Source organism: Mytilus edulis, chromosome 1 (genome assembly GCF_963676685.1).
Source record: "Mytilus edulis chromosome 1, xbMytEdul2.2, whole genome shotgun sequence".
Classification (NCBI taxonomy): domain Eukaryota; kingdom Metazoa; phylum Mollusca; class Bivalvia; order Mytilida; family Mytilidae; genus Mytilus; species Mytilus edulis.
Window position 1 is genome coordinate 74565879 of NC_092344.1, and position 16591 is coordinate 74582469.

The 16591-nt window shown below is 29.9% G+C and overlaps 1 protein-coding gene across 7 annotated transcripts in view; it reads left to right on the forward strand.

Annotated features, from left to right (window-relative positions):
* The first annotated feature begins 2803 nt into the window (after positions 1–2803).
* LOC139489929 (uncharacterized) overlaps positions 2804–16591 on the forward strand; it is a 74007-nt gene continuing 60219 nt past the window's right edge. For 3 of the 7 annotated variants that reach the window (XM_071276782.1, XM_071276799.1, XM_071276812.1), the window contains exon 1: positions 2855–2960. The gene's annotated coding sequence lies outside the window, so the exon portion shown is untranslated. Of the gene's footprint in view, positions 2961–14021; positions 14193–16591 lie in introns of those variants that run through there. The other 4 variants (XM_071276824.1, XM_071276839.1, XM_071276818.1 and 1 more) reach the window with 4 other exon arrangements.

Here is a 16591-nt window from a genome sequence, read left to right on the forward strand (position 1 = left end):
CGATTGTATAAAAAAGCAGCATAAGAACTGAGATAAAAGTGTTTTAAAATAATAAATCAAATAAAAAAATGAATCACTTTAATTTATTATGATACTCATCCGGTGTAGAACTTTAAAAATTATAATCGAGTTTAGACAGAAATCATCAAATTGTGTTACCGTCCAATTATCTGACATCCGTAAACCTACGGAAAACACTGTCATTTCCAAATAAAACCTACATAGATATATAATGTAATAACTATGTAACAATATGTCATTTTAATAAAGAGTAGTTTGTATCTGGTGGTTGATATTGCTGTGTCTTCCAAAACGGTTGGTATTTCTTATTTTTCTATTATACTAAATGTTAACATATATATGTGTAAATATCAATCGAAATTTTGATTGTTACAATTTTGTTGTCTGAAATCCTGCACAAGACAATTCTTAGAATAATAATAGTACGATAAATAAATATAAGTGACAAGTTAACCAAAATTAAAACCATAATTTAAAGATATAGAAATAAGTAACATGTTACCTCAAAACTAGACAGACCGATAAAGATTCAAGTTTATTCATAATATTAAACATTTCAAGCCCATTACTTTTATAAATAATGAAAAACAATTAGATCTACCTTTATGATGTTATGCATAAATTGAAACTATATATATATTCTTCTTTCTCATATGCATCATAATTTTTTCAGATATAAGCGACAATAACGTGTTTAAATTTTTTACATGTCCGTGTTTTCATATGAGAAATTATTTATATAAAAAAAGTACAGAATCAAAATGATTGTTATTTTTATGTACAATACTTTAATATAGTGTTGATGTTATTTCAGTTAATGATGATCATTTTAGTGTAACCTTTAAATATTATATATCACAAAGAACTTGATATTGAGAAAAATGGGAGGTAAAAGACAATTAAACACGACATGATACGTGAAAAATAAAAAAATGAAATATCAGTAGAATTTTACTTGGTAAGAACTCAACTGCTTTAAGTCATAAGTATCACAAATAACTTATATTTAAAAAATGAAAAGAAAATACAAAACACGACACTAAACGAGTGAAAATAAACTATATCAGATGAATTGTACTGGAGAAGAACTCAACTGCTTTGCCTCTTTACTTTTTTTATTCGATCGTCACTGATGAGTCTTATGTAGAAGAAACGCGCGTCCGGTGCAAATACAAAACTTCAATCCTGCATGGTATCTATGATTATATTATTTAGAAATTTTTAAACCACATCGGTTTGTTAATGTCAAATATCAATTGGATGACGAGGGAGACGATTCAAAAAATTGAACATTCGTGGTATATATAATAGTCAGCACTTCTGTGTTGACTTGAATTATCATTGAATGATTATTATTAAGAATTAACTGTGTACCCAACTTTGAATTTTTCGAAATACATATTATAACCTTCCCCGGGATATATTACATTAGCTGTATTTTGCAAATCCTTGCTTATGGTAATGTTCCTATTATGGTTGAATCATTCATTTGATGTGTTTGAGCTTTTGATTTTCCCATTTGATTAGCGACTTTCCGTTTTGAATTTTCCTCGGAGCTCGTTTTTTTTGTGAATCTACTTTTTCACTTCATAACATCATTAATATTCCTTGATTAAATATTTTACTTTGTAAGAAACAAGACATCAACGAAATGTCCTAGCAGATAAAATAAAATCCCTGATAAATCTTACAGCAAGGAAATATATACTCCCAAAACGGGTGCATTTCCAAATAATACATTATATTTCCATAATTGAAAATGAATGTTGCTAATAACACCTATCGGTACCCCCTGTGCCTGAGTGACTTTGCCAAGCTTTCCTCACTTCTGAATATTTTCTTTATAGCGGCATATGTGTTTGATTTGGCCTCAATAATTTTGACTTACCAGAGCGGTAAATTGTTTTGAACTCGATCAATGATCTCACTTGCCAAAATTTTCATATTAAGACTTGTTATTTTTTTCTCCAAAATAATTGTATGTATAAACTTGCAAATCCATATTGAGCATTTTTTTGATAGCAGCATGGTCTACCCTTTGATTTAATATATACCGCATGTAGAACCGAAAACCAAACAAATAGATTCCAATTACTTCTATTTCTGTGTATCAAGTGCGAACAATCGGTGGCCAAATATATATCAGTTTCTGTAAAAATATGAATTACTATTGGTGTGTGAGTTTAATACTATGTTAATTACTAATATGAATTAGATATTTCTTGAGGACCATCATTGATTTGTATATAAAAAAAGACATAATTAGATTGAATGCGACTGTCTGGACTTATTATATTATGTTATATTTTAACACATGATATATCCCAATAGATCTTTCTGCGTAGTATTTTGTAATACCAGACGTCTGATATTGACAAAATGTCCTGTAGAGACCTTGTTTTACATTTGTCTTTAGTTGCCAATAAAAGAATAATTAGTGACAAATCTTATAATGTAAATCCTCATGAGATATATGCGATAAACGACAATCGTTTCCGAGTGATACATTGAATAAGTTCGTTACAGTTGCTTACTACCATGCTTCGATTTTTTTTTATTTTGGTTTCTGATACAAATGGCGGCAATATCTTTCTTTCTTTGGGATTGACCAAATATAAGTTGATTGACATATTTGTTAAATCAATACTTAAACTAAATTGTTAGAAAATAAAAACACGGTAAAGTGTATTTACTATTTGTCGGCCTGGTTTATTTACTAACAGCATTCATAGATAAATTCAATACACTGACTGCCATTTACAAAACGTCGTCATGACGATTTAAATAATGGCGGCCTATGAATGGACTGACGTAGCCCCGGTCGCGATTGTCTTTTTAACTTGTTAGAAATAAAGGGGATTTAATCCACTACGGTCCGTTTATTCTCACTTCTTGTGTTTGTAGTTAAATTATCAGATGTATTTCCAATGCTAACGAAGGTAAGTTTTTAAATCGATAACATAACAGGGACGTATGAATTTACTAGACATTTAAATGAATGGAGTTGTAAGATATAGTATAAACTACTGTTGACTTTTTGCGTCAAAAGCTCATATATACTATGTTGCATGTTTATTACAACCCAAGTATTTCTGCAAATGCAACACTTTTAATTGTTGCATATATAAAAACTTTTTCGAATATATATAAAATTAATGCCATTCGTCGTATCCATAATATAAGAATAGATATTAAATCTTGTATTATATATAGATAACACTTCTTGAAATATTGCATGTTTGAATTTCAATTGTACATTAAAAAAAAAAGAAAGTTACATAACATAAATTGCCAATGAAAAAATTAACACAAAACCTTTAAAAAAAATGTAATTTGTAATTTAATTTGATCCTACTTAAAGGAAGTTAAAATTTAAAATATAACTCAAATATCCAGTTAGACAATTTCATATCAATCTCTATGGGGGTAATACATATAATCAACTAACAATCAAATATTGTTATATTTCATGACATATTCATTCCATTTAATTGTTATTATTATTCTGTTTGAAATAAATTTAATAACAAGACTGCCAAAGATGTAGAATACACTTTGTTATGTAAAATGTATCTCTTAAATCTTAAGGTCTGATTGTTCAATATCTTTTAATGAATCTACACATATTATTCCAATACAATAAGTCTTTAAATTGCAGTTTAAATACGTATAAAATTCACATTTATCGAATAATCTTTTACAACTAGAAGGCTCTGTAAAGTTATCGTGAATTGAATATATCCATTTAGTATACAAAGTGTGGTAATTTAAGTTTTTATTACAAGCATGCAAAATGTGGTAATTGAAGTTTTTATTACAAGCATGCAAAATGTAGTAATTTAAGTTTTTATTACAAGCATGCCAAATGAAAATTCATGCATCATGGTATATAATTATGAGTTGAAAAACATAACTGATTTGTAAAAAAAACACCACATTTTCATATTTTGATAACGGAAATTATATATAGAAATTGACCGATTAAATTTTACATGTTTAGTTACTGTGAAGTCATTTTTTATTTTCGCTAATTATTCAGTGATCACTTGCTATGAAATTATCTTAAACGAGTGACTGTTATCAGAGTAAATATTGTCGTCATTACAATACATATACGACTGGACGTCTGAGTATATAGCTGTTATAACATCTACATTGTATCAAACATTCTAGTCGCCAGTATCATCCGCATAAGTTTTAACCGTACATAAAATCAGTACATAGCCGTTAATACTTTTTATTTATGTACATCGTAAAGTCGTCAATCTATGCAAGTTTTCACTGTGTAAGTTATACTATCAACACATTTGCCTTCTGTAATTATGATAAGAAAAAGGATAAACAACAAAAATACCGAACTCCAAGGGGATATGTCTCCGAAATTTATATTAATCCGATATGTATTTTAAATGAAAATAAATGTTTGTACTAACTGAGTCACGATAAAAAGTTGTGATACACAGAACATAACGCATTCGCAAAACGAAGTTGATAACAAAAACTTTGGATTCATTACGCAAAAACTAGTGGATATACCCAGGGTGTCTTCTTTGATATTTGTATTTGCAGACTTGTTAGAACTACCTTCCTGCATTCACACTTAATTCCAAAAAAATATTTATAAAGGGTGAGCCTCCTCCTTTCCTCTTTTGTTTTTATCTGTTTGATATTACCTGAGTCACGAAAACTTTTGTCCTCTCTTTGTAACTTTTATTTGTGGCTGTATGGCACTCGAGGTCCCGAGAGATGGTCTAATTTTTATCATGTGGATTATTCATTCTCCTAAGTGGGATTGGCTTTTTTCATTAAACACTGATACCAATATTACAATATAAATATACTTGGATGTAAATTTTCCTTGACTTAGTTGATCCAAACTTTTTTTAGTGGATAACATCATTTAGTCCATTTGTTAATAGTTAAGATGTAATCATTCTTGGGCTGAATATTTTGAAGAACTTGGCCCTATTTTTAAGAATAAAACATATTACGACAAAAGTTTTGTATTAAAAAAACAATCTTAAAATGCATGTCCCGTATATCTTGATACTAGTATGTCTTTTTTTTCATATTAAAGAAAATATTAAATGGAACTTCATTATCTTGTCATAAATACTTATAAAATCCATATGAATGTAAGTAAGTTATGTATGAATTCAGAAAGGCGTTTCGAAAGTATTAATGTTGTTCATGTATGAGATCCAAATTATTCCTCATTACCAACATGTTGATTTTAACACAATATTGTTTGCTGTACCCCAATTTTTAGCATTCTTTCATATTATGTTTGATTGTTTTGTTCACACATCGATGTCAATAAAATGGAATTCTATTCGACTGTCATACAAGTGAAAGATTAGCTAGCTATACAACCAGTTTTTCCCACTATTTTCCACATAAGAAAATGCGTGTTCGAAATCAGTAATATGGCAGTTATTATCCACATTATACTGCAATGATAAGCAATGGGCAGCAGTATACAGATAAAAAAAAAAAACAGTTTTCTAAGTTGCTTGGTTTGTTGCGTTTAGGATATAGAATTCTTTTAAATGTGTAACTCATATATTGAATGACAATTAACAAAGAATTACCTTCTCGTCATTTCTATTCGTTTTTGGTGAACTAAAAGTTAATAATAATAACAAACAGGGGCAAAACGAGTAATGAATTCAAAAAGGCTGGAAAGTTTGCTCATTAAATGAATATATCATAAATATTAGGCACAGATGTAGTTAAAGTCATGTTGACCCTTCTATAAAAATTAAAAGCCTAAAATATATTGTTCAGGTCAACATTTAACACACCTTATTAATTGTGGACAATTGTACTTTCATTAGATGTTAAATACTTAATGGAAAGGTCAATAATATTGTACACGTCCAGTAAATTAATTTTTCATAGATCATTATTGAAAGCTTACTGACGACTTGACTGATTTGTCTACTCGATTCGAAGTAACTCGACTTAGGTTAATCATAAAAGATATTTCTTTCTTTTGGGAATTTCATTGAAACGGTCAAATTAAGGATCAATGGCACAATAGAATAAATTAATAAATGTGTCAATAATGTGAAATGTATAAATGTTAAATGTTCTATGATACAATATATATATATATATTATAATATATAACTTTCATATGTAAATAAGTATTAACACAAGGAAATGAGGTTGATGGGGTCACCTCTAAATATGGAATGTATATATAGTTACGCAATTTAAAAATTAAGAAAAAAAAACCACACTTCATTTGCAAAATGAAATTGTAAGATGCAATACTACATAAATGATAAAAATTTATATGCAAATGACAAATGGTAAAAATACTGTTTGTTCTATGAGATGTGTTGAAAATAATATTTATCAACAGATTCTGAAAGTAAATTACGACGAACGTAACATATGACTCCTGAACCAAAAAATAAACTAATGTCAACAGTATGTTGATTTTCAAACACGTGACTTACTGATATGAGAGGTGCATTTCACAACAGATATAAATATTCTGCTGACAAAGTGGGTTGTTAAACCAACTGAAGTATACTGTAAAAAAGGGGGGTTTCTTTATTGACTACCAATAACGGTCTCGCGCGGTCTTAATAAAGAATTTATTTTTGCTCATTAGTTACTCGCAGCTGATTTTTATAAATATAAAAAAAAAACTTAAAGCTGTCATCTAGGCTCTGTAAGAGGTCGCTAAAGGGTTATTGTGTGGTATCTGTGAGAGAAATCTTAAAGCTTTCGTGTAGGTTTAGTTAGAGGCAGATAAAAGTTATCGTGTAGGATCTGAAAGGTTTAGCTTAAAGCTATCGCATAGGCTCAGTTCAAGAAAGCATACAGCTGTCTTATAGGTTCTTTTAGAGAGAGTAGATAACGGCTAACGTGTTGCTCTGGTAAAGGCGAATCGGAAGTGTATTAAGTTACTGTTTTGTTGGCTCTTTTAGATATATCAAAATGCTATAACGTGTTTTCTGTTGGATAGCACTTTATGATGCCGTACAGGCTTTGTAAGAAATAGATTAAAACTACTGCGTAGGCTCTATGAGCTTAGGAATTAATTAATGAATATCGTGTCGTCTCTTTTTAGAGGTAGATAACGCGATCATATTGGCTTTTCGAAAGGTAGAGAGAGGATATCGTGTAAGTTATGTAAGAGGTAGCTTAAAAGTACCTCGTAGGCTCTTTTAGATCAAGAATCAAATTAGGAATATCTTGTCGACTCTGTTTAGAGGTAGATAAAGCCATCATATTGGCTCTGTGAGAGTATCTCTGAGGGGATATCGTGTAAGTTGTGTAAAAAATAGATTTAAGCTACCGTGTATGCTCTGTAAGAGATTGCTTTATTTTATAGATATCTTGAAGCGACTTTTTAGGCTTAGTTTATTTTGTAAGCTATGTTAAAAAAATACTAGTATATCGATGTCATGAGGCTACCGCTTTGATTCTGTGAAAGCTACCGTTCAGACGTTTTATGGATAACTTTAATCTACAGGGCAAGGCTCTCACAGAGAAAGCAACAGTCTTTAGTGTGGGCTCTGTTAAATGCTTTAGAGTATGCTGTTATTAGTAGGTGATATATACTGTTCATGATCGAATAGATTATTGGATCTCAATAATGACGACTTTAAGTATGTATACTAAAGAAATTTATCCTGTTGAACTTACTTTGAATAAAGCTAATACTGACAATGACCACTGCCCTTTCCTCGATCTTGATATCTTTATCATTAACGGGAAGCTTAATACAAAAAAATATGATAAAAGAGATGATTTTTCATTTCCTATCTTTAATTATCCATTTTTAGATGGTGACGTGCCCTTGTCACCATCTTATGGTGTTTATATATCTCAACTTGTACGATTCGCTCGTGTATGTAACAACGTATTAGATTTTAGCGAAAGAAATTTATCTATTATGCTGAAAAATTATTACACCAGGGTTTTCGATATCACACACTAGTCAAAACATTGCATATTTTGGCTTTAGTATTGATTCACTTATAGGGTCCTTGCATCGTAACTAAACACATTTATTTTAAAAAAAAAAACAGTTGTTGGCATGACACGGGTTATGTTCTTCTCATATATTTTATGATAGTATGATACTAAACCCCTAACGGGAGGGATTTTGCCTGATATTCATATGATGAAGACATAATCTTTCAATCAGTTTAATTGAGGTCTGGAGATGGCATGTCAGTTAACTGCTAGCAGTCTGTTGTTTTTTTTTATGTATTATTGTCATTTTATTTATTTTCTTTTGTTACATCTTCTGCAATTTTGCGCCTATCCCAAGCCAGGAGCCTCTGGCCTTTGTTAGTCTTGTATGATTTTTAGTTTCTTGTGTATAATCCGGAGTTTAGTACGACGTCCATTATCAATGTACTAGTTTACATATGTTTTAAGGGGCCAGCTGAAGGACGCTTACGGGTGCGGGAGTTTCTCGCGACATTGAAGACCCATTAATGGCCTCCGGCTGTTGTCTGCTCTTTGGTCGGGTTGTTGTCGCTTTGACACAATCCCCATTTCTTTTCTCAATTTTAAATAAAGGTCATGGTTAAGGCGCAATGATAGAAGAAAATTACTTTATTGACCTAGTTTTTAAACAGATAAAGACTCGGACCCATGAGGTTCCCTGACAGACTGAACAAAATTTTAGTGTAAGGGGGTTTTACTTTAGTAGAACTTCATAGTGTCCCCTGAATATATTAGACAAATACAATTAGAATATGCCTTTAAAGGAGTTTTAGGCTATTGTATTAACATAAAATTCATAATTCGATTATTAAAATTCTTTCAGTGTTTTACGAAATGATTTCCAATTATAATCATAAGACTTAAATTTTGTATGTTTGGATAAGATCTAGTCATTTCAACCATAAGCATTAAATACACACATATACATAAAAGTAATAGTCTATGTATGTTTTAAAGGGTTCGAATGTAGTATTTAAGTGTGATTTAGTGAATACGAAGAGTTATTTAAATATTTACTTAGTCATTGGCTATCATTAGATGTCATCAAAGTGCATCCAACTTAAAACAACTCGAAAGCATTGTCACTTAGTACTATTTTAAAATATAATTGAAAGTGGTCTTTGTCAAAAGAGAAACTTGGGTGATTGAAAATTGGTGCAGAATTACATTTAAGGTCAATAGATAGACATTTATATACTTGTTGAAAGATTTTCTAGGTGATAATTTATAAAAATTTACAAAGGGAATAAAATGTTTGTTTTTGTCAAAGTTCGAAAATGTTATTACAAATATTTTTGGTTAAATAGGAACATTCTTAACGTGGAACATTCATCAGGTAAATATAGATCTACTTTGGTAATTATTGAATACATAGATGTAATTGCTGTTTTCTTAAGATATATAATCTCTTGTAATAGTACTTCTTCGAATGTTTTATAAACTAAATATAACTGAAACCATAGAAGAATTAAAAGCTAAGTATGAAATAAAAATATGCCTTTCAAAACGAATAAAATATCTTTGTCAATAAACATGAGAAAATTAAATATTTGATCAGCTATTTCTTTAAGATTAGACGGATTGATCGGATATTTAGAAAGACACTCTGAAAGGCATTTTCAAATAAAACCCCCTGCGAATTTTACAATTTTTTAAAAGTAGAATTAACGAAAACTTATTAACACTTGTCAAAACCTTGACATATCAAATTAACCCTACATATTCATATGACAAAAGCAGTATATATTATTTGTGTAAGTATTAAAATCATTAAATTTAATTTCTATTATCAGTCAGATATGTAAACCACGATATGATTCATGTATTAAATTGAAATTATTTAAATGGTATGGCCTTTTTTTCTTTCTGACTGTATAATTGTAACATATTGTGCAACATAGAACGAAAGACTAGTTAACCTTTTTGACACTGTCATTAAGGTTATTCTTAAGTACACAAAAATTAATATGGGAATGAACTACAAAGCATATACATCTGTACTAAGCACCAATTATAGCTCAATATTTAATATAATATTTTATATAGCGTGTTTGCTTTGCTGAAAACATAATATTTTGAAGCTCCTATTATGCCACTGTCAATTTTGAAACTGAATTAAAACGAAAAATAATGTTTTCGCGTGAATAAGAGTTTTTCTTTTGTTTTGACATTCTTGAGTAATTTTTAAGCACTTTAGATAAAAATAACTTGTAAGTAAACACTTTCAATATATGTACAACGAGGCAATACTGATTATTAACCATAGTTCTTTCAATTTATTTACCATGTAATACTACTAACACAGTTCATAATGCGAATACTGTTATAAAAATTAAATACGGATGACCTACTTGTATAATTTTGATATCAGACCCTTTTGATCTTATATATGTATACAAAGTTTGAAACTTTTTGTCAATTCAACCTCAATGCCATAATAACAATACATGTGGCGTGTAGAAATCACGTCAGTCAAAAAAGATGCCTGCGATAACATTATAATGTATTATCTTTAAAATATGATCGTGATTTATATTGAAAATAAGTTTACGATATAAAAATGTCGAATAAAGATTTGTTAAATGAATTTTTGATAGCATCAGCTGCATGATAGTTTATATTGTTGCCAGTTAAAGTTATACAAGATGTATGTATATATGGTGATTTGTGATTGTGGCTAGGTGTTACATATATTCTATTAAAATGAGTTATTTTTTTTATAATTTACTTCAGCTTTCATTTGTTGGTTACAACATTATAATCCTTGCAAGACATTTTTTTAAATTTGTAAAAACAATCCCTCAAGTTTCTTTTTCCTCCAATATTTAGGTTATTGAATGAGTAAGGTTTTTTTTAAGGTACGTAACAAATTTAAGAAAATAGACAATCTTTCGAGGTATCAATGGGTATGGTTAAGGAATTATTAGCGACTAAATTTCAGTATATTATTATAGTTGGTGGCCATGAATACGATGGAAGCTTTCGTTAATGTCCAATAGAAAAAGACTGTTAGTATTAACATGGGCGTACGCGTTTGCAAAACAATTAAACAATTGTTCTTAGCAAATGACAGCAGCTGGAACAAGGATTTTGAATTGCTCTGGTTTTGGTATTATCCTGCCTCTGATTCTTGGTACCTGGACGATTTTAGTTCTTAAAAATGCCATCTTTGCAGTAGTTAATGTTTTTTGTCATTTCCATGATTCTATATTTCATTTCCCTATATATGTATTTATGCAAATTATCTCTCCAAACGTTTGGTTCTCAGCAGTCCGGACAATTGTTGATCCAGAAGTACACATTAATTCGAAGATTTACCCTCTTTACTTTCATTGCCATGCTCAAACTATGGGCGTATTTGTTGCTTCTTTACTGGTTTATTTTTCTGTTGTATGTTTGATAAATTTTCTGTTGGTTCTTCCAAACCAGTTCCAATCTTGTAAACTGAACTAGATTTACATTTGTTTCTTGAGAGACAAAAACGATTTCCTTAGCTTAACAAACCTCCTCGTGTGGTGTTGTGAATTTGAACATAGGTATGCCACAGTTTCCTTTACTGGACAGTTTAAAATAAAACGATATCAAAACTTTCGAGATGTTTCATTGCTTGAAATAAAAACAAATATAAACCAAACAACAATCATCTAGAAACCTTAAACTGTATGCTAGCAAACAATTTAAATTATAACAAGCAAAAATATATGCTATCTTTGCTCTTTTTTTCGAGCTTTATTGCGTTAACTTTTAAAATATATTCAGGTATGTCCATTACCTTAAGCAATGTCTATCTATTGGAAATCTCTGCTAGTAAACCATATACATTCCATGTAATATACGACAAATGGGAACGTCGCCAGCAATCAACGGGAAGTGTGTTTTAGAAAAATTGAAACCATCTCTTTTGTTGTGCATTTTAGTTGCATCAAAATTGCGTCGAAATTATATATTCATTCAAACGACTCTCACCTTAAATGTGTATCAATTTTTTATTCGTTCACATTTAAAACTAGAATAGTGATGATTCTGTTTTTACTAATTGCTTTCGTAAAACAATTTCGATTAAATGTGATCTAAATCATGTGGATTTCCGTTATTTAACCTCAGTATATTTTACTACAGTTTTTTTTAATTTGTAATGCGTATACCATGATGTACCATATTATTTTTTTTTACTAAACTGGTAATTGAATAAATTCATTATGTAAAGATATGGATCCATCCTGATATTGTAAACTATTCGTTACATATGTAATTAAAGTTCTCCAGGAAAAAGAAAAATAGTTGAACAGTGTTTAAATTGATTTCTTTTGCCAAAGTTTAAGCATTTATAAATATTAGATAACTAAAATAGACCATTTGCATGCAATTCTTTCCTCCAAATTCGCCCTAGCTTTATATCTAGAATTCTCAAAACCAGTTTGTCAAAACACTGTCACATTAATACAGAATACAGTGTATATTATATTTTTGAACAATCACAGTACTTGTGTGGTCGTAGAAATGTATACGTAAAAAATATTTCATTCTAATATTATCGGAAACCTAAATTGAAATTAAACCCATGATTGCATATACATATTTACCCTCCCAGAGCACCTGAGACCACCCCTGTATTTGGTGGGGTTCATGTTGCTCAGTCTTCATTTTTCTATGTTGTTTTTTGTATACTTTTGTTTGTATTTTCTCCATTTTTCGTTTTTTGACATGGCATTGCTAGTTTGTTTATGACTTATGAGTTTGTAATTACCTTTCTGTATCTTTCGGCTCTCTTCTACAATCAACCTGTACATTTCATAATGAATGGCCGACAATATTATTCATTTACTCTGTACGGTGAGAAATGAACATAATTTAGATATGCAACAGACTTAAAGCAATTATATGTTTTAATTGAACTCTGCTGCGTTAGTGCACGTCATTGTGAAACTCTGCTATCAAAATAATAATGGAGGACTGAGTCTTATTATTGAATTATTAACGAAGCTCCTCGACGCGTGTGTAATCGCACTATATTTGAATAGAAATAAAGAAACCAAGTCGTCCATTAAACAGTTATCCTTGACTTAATTTTTGGATAGACATCCGTTTACAACAAAGAAAAAATATTACAAATTGAACACCATTTACATTTTTGGAGAAAAAAAAATGTACTTGACAAAAGAAAGGTACCATGGGTAATTTTTGAATGACGTCAACGATGTTCTTCAGGTGAAATTAATAACACCTTCCAATTGTGTGTTTACATATCTCCGAAGTTCTATTTAATTTCGCATAAATTACCCCGGTTTATAACGCCTCAGACGCTCACATGAAAAGATTTTAATTTGCATTATTTTATATTCGGCAAAATAATATTGTAAAAAGTTGACACCCGGACAAAGAAGTGTATGATTTAAGACTTTCATTTCTTATAATAACACACCAATCAGTCAAAAATATTGAATCGGAATTACTTTAGTAAAAATTACTTTAGACTGTACGAATTCAACTCCATTCTAAATACTTAAAAGGGGGTTTAACATACACATTTACTAAGCTTTTAAGGCTTAAAGTCTGTATTCACTGCATCAATTGATAAAATTTACTGGTATCATACAAACATATGTTGCCTGGAAATGGTAATATTTTAATTAAAAATAAGCAATTTTACAAAGTCTGACAACTTCAACTATTTATAATTTGTCATATTTTTATATCAATAATTTATTTTCTGATATTTGCGTCTATTTATCGAATTCCTTATTTGTATTACTTATACTAAAGCTTGAATATTTAAACAGTTCCATCAGATCTCGGGTAGCTGCTTTTAGGTAAAGTATTTGTACGTTCAAACTTCCTTTTTGACCTTCCTTTTTGTTCCGATTATTGATGTATTTTCAATTGCAGTCTATTGATAAAAGCTTTAATTTTTTCATGTAGAGTTTTAATTTTGCATAGGGCTTTTTGTTATATCCATAAAACGGTCGAGACGATTTTTAATAAAAACTTCTTTAACCATATCAACAAATAAATTTGTATTGATCAATTGATACAAAGTGTACAAATAGGCATGATGTTTACATATATGTTCATAAATCTTAAAACATAAATATCAATATCTACCTTGGAATGTAAGATTAGGTTGTTGGAATGGTTTCACTTTGAATAAAAGGAATACAATTAGTATGGACGGAATGTAATCGGAAAGATTTGAGGTAAGTTAATGCTTTCATAACTCATTATTTGCATCGCTGAGTTAGTACATATATACTACAAAAACTTACACGGTTAACTTATAATGATACTTGTATATTTTCTATATGCAACTAGCAACTGACAGAACTAATTTGTATTAAACGGCAATTAGCATAATATAATAAGATGACAAGTACGTGCATGCAGTTGTCTCAGGAAAATTAGAACTAAACAATGCAATACTAAAAATTGAAAATAAAACAAATCTGGAAAATAAAGTCCATTACGGTTAAATCTCTCAGGATTTTCTCGCTGCGTTGAAGACCTATCGGTGACCTTCGGCTGTTATCTGTTCTGTGGTCAGGTTGTTATTTCTCTGACATATTCGACATTTCCATTCTCTACTTTATTCTTTAAATTATTGTGTCGTTTCGATTTATGTATTATGACTGTCCCTCTGGTATCTTTCGTCCCTCTTTTACATTAAAAATACACGTAGTTTTGATTTTTCAAATGAAAGCATTTAAACCTGACACTGTTGAAGTGTTTGTTTTTGAATGTTATGTTAAGGTGTAATGTGACACTAAATAAAACAATTTTTACTGCAAAAATATCACATAACTTGTATGCGTCAGAAAAAGCGATCGTGATCTAAAAAGAATAGCTAAATCCGTCCAAGCTCAACTTTTCTGAGGAAGTTAGATCCTCCGTTTATTAACAATATGTCAAAATCAAAGCACTGACTTCTGATTTGATGATACAATCTGGGACTGTCCGTCTACCAACAGCGGTATCGACCTAGAGCTAGAAAAATAAAATTAACAATATTATATTAAAATAATTATTCTCATTAATTATTGAAACAACGGAAATCTTGCGTAAACGGATTACTTTTAAGCTGATGCGCATGGGGGATTTTAACTATGTTTTTTTTTTAAAGAATATATGAATCCGTCCTCATTTCATGAATACGACTTATGTTTCATGACTTACGTTAAACACATGATGGGTGCAATTTATGAAGAAGAAACTGCTGTTAGTACCTGAGCTCTACCTCTCAATTTAAGCTGGTTTGTGTATCGCAATCTTCAGTTACTTTAAAGTCAGCTTTAAAAGACTCCGGCTTGTCAAGATGTAACATTCTGAAAGGGAAAACAAAAACCTTAATTAGGCCGTAAGTTTTCTCGTTTGAATTGTTTTACATTGTCATTTCGGGGCCTTTTATAACTGACTATGCGGTATTGGCTTTGCTCATTGTTAAAGGCCGTACGGTGACCTACAGTTGTTAATTTCTGTGTCATTTAGTCTCTTGTGAAGAGTTGTCTCATTGGCAATCATACCACATCTTCTTTTTTTTATAAAACAATTAACGAAAAACAACCTAATAATATATAGATGTCTTTTAGGCATTTGTATCATCGGATTACTGTTTATTTGACGTATACTCTATATCTCTTTTAAAGATAACCAAGATCTTACAATAAAACCCATTTTCAGATGTTGCGGTAATTTTTTCTTTAGTGTTAGATATTCACACGTACTCAATGGAAGACAATTGAACAATAAAACAATAAAAGTTGATCTGTCAGTAAATTCACATTCTACTTTTAAATGGTAATAGCTTAACACTTCTCCCCCATATGCATCAAATGTAATTCTTTATGGGTAATTTAACGTTATAAAACTTACAAGATATCTTGTCTTTTAAGTATACTCAATCATACTTCCCGACGAAGTATTTAAATGATTTGGCAATATAGAAAACATCTATTGGTTGTAAGATTATATAATACTATATTATATAATCAATGTTTGTCAATATTTTCGTTCTTAATTCCACTTGATATACTTTTTATTAAACTATTTTTTGCTTTTCAATAAGAGTCAGCCGTCGTGCCAATATTTATTGGCATGACAGATAAAAAAGCTTAATTTAGTCCAAAACGTTTTCATAAAATATTATGATTTACCGCACAGGGCGAAAGGCGTGTTGATAACTGATTTGCAGATTTTTGCCATCCGCTGTCTATGTTATTTTCTTCAAAAATCATGTTTTTAGCCAAATTGTAGGCCATAGGTTATACATGGAGAAACCAATTTTATTTAGTTTTTTTTTTAACAAATTCAAATTGAAATTTAAAGCATACTTGTTCAAATGGAGAGTTTAAGCTAGTTTACGAGTATATTGGATCATATTGGGAAAACAATGTTCTACGACGACAAAAATCATATGAAATACACTGAAAAGAACAAAACATCAAATGTACAGTGCTGTCATTGCTGTTTTTCACTTATCTCATTGAAGGAACACACGCAGATGTATATGAATAATACTAATAAGGTCTTCATAATTTATAATGCATTGCCCTACAAGAAATATATATGTAAGAGTTGTAATTAGTAATCTTGAAGATTAGTA